Consider the following 3,629-nt stretch of genomic DNA (forward strand, 5'->3'; position numbering starts at 1 on the left):
TGGATTTGGTCCCCAGGCGCCATGAACGATGGCTGCCCACTTCTCCTGGCTGCCTCTGGAGGAGTTCAAATGAAAAAAGAGAGACCGGCACTCATGGTAGGCTATATTGAATTGCCATTTTAATGGGCAGAAAGAGAATGTTTCGGCGTGGAGCCTTCGTCAGCAATGAGGTGAATGAGAAACATGGACATATATATACACAAGTCCCAAAAAGGGCACCAATCATTAACACAGTTGTAATTGCAGAATGCAGAGCACCTGTGGAGCACCCATGGGTGCGCTGTGTGTAGAAAGACCCATGGGCATCCACCTGGACACTGTTACTTATTCAGGAGTTGTGCGCTTTACCTCTTTTTCTGCCCCTGGAGGAGGACAGCTCAGGATGGGATAAATTCAGGGAACAATTTCCACTAGTGGCCCCCAAAAGTTGCATGTGTGTGCTGTGTGCCGTGTGGCCACTCACTATGTGTAATGTGTGTCACTGTGTGGCGGAATAAAGACCCCCTACATGGGTCCTGAAATGTTATTACAGATAAACTACAATACTCAATTTACAAATTAGAAATTTACAAATTACACAAGAAGTACCATTTCTATACAATATAAAGATAAAGCTAAGATACATACCGGTCTGGATGGATTATGTGCATTCTATATATATGGATAAATAACCCGGAAAGAGGGGGGGGCATGGGTGTGTTATGTACATGCTATAGCTATAGGCTAATAATCCTGGGGGGGAGAGGGGGTGGTGGGGGTATATTGACATTTGCATTTGCATGTGGTTAAGTTTTATACACTAGATATTCTGATCCACTAGATATAGTGGCACTGTACATATAGTGGTACGTTAGATAGAATCATTCAGGTGTCAGATGGCTTGCTGAAAGAAACTCTTCCTGAGTCTCTCCGTGCTCACCATGTGAATGCAGTATCTTTTCCCTGACCGTCGCAGAGTCTGTTGCCTGGGTGGCTGGGGTCTTTCAGGTTCTGTTGGCCTTGGACTTGCATCTTCTGGTGTAGATGTCCTCGAGGTGGGTGAATGGCCCTCCAAGGTACGTTCAGCTGACTGTACCACTCTCTGTAGGGCCTTGCGATCCTGAGAGCAGCTGTTCCTGTACCAGGTGGTGATACTGTGTTCCCAGTCAGGATGCTCTTGATCGTGCATGAGTAGAAGCTCCGTTGAATCTGGTGGGACGCTCTGAATTTACTCAGTTGTCTGAGGTGATACAGTCTCTGACATGCTTTCCTCACCCCAGAGTGTCTATGTGTGTTGACCACGTCATGTCTTTGGTGATCTGTACTCGGTGGAAACTGTCCACTCTCTCTACTGGGGTCCTGTTGATGATTAGGGGGGTGTAGTTCCTCTCCTGCTTCCTCCCACACTGTCTTCACTGGAGGGTTGCTGGTGGGTGGCGGTGACGTCACTGACCTTCCCTATACTGACACTGACCTTGGGGGCGGAGTTTCGCCACCATGCACACCACAAATCTCACAACTCAGCCCTTGTGAGGGCTAGAGACACACTGTCTTCACCAGAGTGTTGCTTGTGGGTGCTGACCAGTCCCCAATCTGCATTGGCCCAAGGGGGTGGACGCGCCCCGACCCCCCCCCAAAAAAAAAAAGTTATCCTCCATGTTCTTCACATAAAATAGACAAGGCCACTGAGTTTCAGGTTGAAAAAAGTATTACTTGTATGATTTTCATTTTAGTAAACATTGGAAATGGGTCCAACAGACCCAACCCCCTTACAAGGGTTAATCAGAAATAACCCCTGCAGGGTTTGGGATTTTTGTATGCATAGAAGCCACACTAAGAAAGCCAAGAAAATTGAACCAAAATTACAGATTGGGTCACCTTGAGTATGTTCAAATCAATAGCCACTCTTTTCTCTGTTCCTTTCAAAGGTGAGAGAGGAGGTCTAATAAATAGGAAATGACATTTCCTCTTGATGAAAAGTTTCATATCCACATCTACAGTAGCAGACGAACAATGTTTCAGTGATTGAATACATTGTGTTTGTACTGGCAAGCTCAAACCACAGTTTCAGATTTAAAAAAAAAAAAAAAAAAAGGTTGTCAGTGACAAAACAGGAAAGTGAGGTTTGCTGCTGTAAGAGATTACCAGTACACTGCCTTACTTATTTTCCACCATGGTGTCACCATGTATGGGTAAAATCATCCTTATTGCTGGCCAGGAAAGAGCTCTGGAAAAGCCTGGTTTAACTCATGTTAGTCCAACTGAATGAGAGATCCAGTCTGTTGTTTTCCCCCTCTTTTCATCTATCAAATAGAAATTCTAGGCCTACAGTGATGATAGCATATCTCTCCCTAAAAGCATTGTGGGGTTTGCAGTAATATACTGTTAAACAGCCTTGAAACACAGAGGATCAGCAAATACAAAGACACTATGGAGCTTGGGGGACAAAACAAAGGAGAAGTGGAAGTTGAGCGCAGAGAAAGAGAAACATGAGGAAAGAGAGAGAAAGGCTGCTTGAGTCCATGGCAGGGGTCTTCATGAAAGGACTATTTCTCTCCTTTTTGTGTTTTATTATCCCTCCTTCCATCCGTTCCTCTTTCCTCACTCTGATGTTTGCCCTGGCACCATAGGGGACGACGGCAGTGGACATTGCCACGGGAAACGTCTGTCTGCTCTGCTCTCCCTGACCACTGGTGCCAGCACACAGTGTCCAGGACACAGATGTTTTACTAGCCAAGAGCAGAGTAGTCAGTACTGAATGGATGAGGTAAGCAAACACATTCCAACGGTTTAATTTTGCTTTAATAGTCTTCACTGTGAACACCACCAACTACACTGTTAGGTCACAACATTAGTCATAGTATTATTTATTTCTCAATTGTTATCTCAATATTTCCTGGCGTGTTGATGTGCAGGTGTGTCTGAGTAATCTGCTTCACTGATATTCGCAGTTACAGTGCCCAGGTCATGAGTGTGACATCATACATGAATGGCATTACCCCTGGTTGTGCCCTTTCTTTCATGTGAACAAAGATGTGAAACCCCCTAATGGTCGTATGCATGAGTAACCCTCTCTAGCCCAAAACAACACTTCAGCATTCCTCTATAGAAATGCAGGCGTGTCATCAGTGTAGTCTGAATAGTACTAAAAATAGAACTTTAGGAGCTGGGATAGATTGTCTGAATTCACCAGGCCTTCAGTCTTATTGCCAGAGGGCGCGGTGACGTTTGATGACTCAGCAGCACGTGATTCACGCGATCACTGAGACACACGCTTGACAGGGAGCATGGATGGGTGGGGCTCCTGTGGATAGTTGAGTTCCCACCTAACCAGTCTGTGAACTGACATATACCCCTAAGTGTGTGTGTGTGTGTGTGTGTGTGTGTGTGTGTGTGTTTGGAAGAGAGAATAGACCAGCATCAGAGTATATGTACATTAGGACAGATAGGCCTATTCACTGTCTTTCAGAGTCCCACAGTTCTTTGGGAATGTGTGTGTGTGTGTGTGTGTGTGTGTGTGTGTGTGTGTGTGTGTGTGTGTGTGTGTGTGTGTGTGTGGTGGGGGGGGGGGTTATGCCCCTAATGGTTTGTTGACCCTCAAAACTGATTTCCTGAAAATAAAACAAATTCTGTTATCAGACGAACACACA

The sequence above is a fragment of the Borostomias antarcticus genome, assembly GCF_949987555.1.
Source record: "Borostomias antarcticus genome assembly, chromosome: 7".
Taxonomy (NCBI): domain Eukaryota; kingdom Metazoa; phylum Chordata; class Actinopteri; order Stomiiformes; family Stomiidae; genus Borostomias; species Borostomias antarcticus.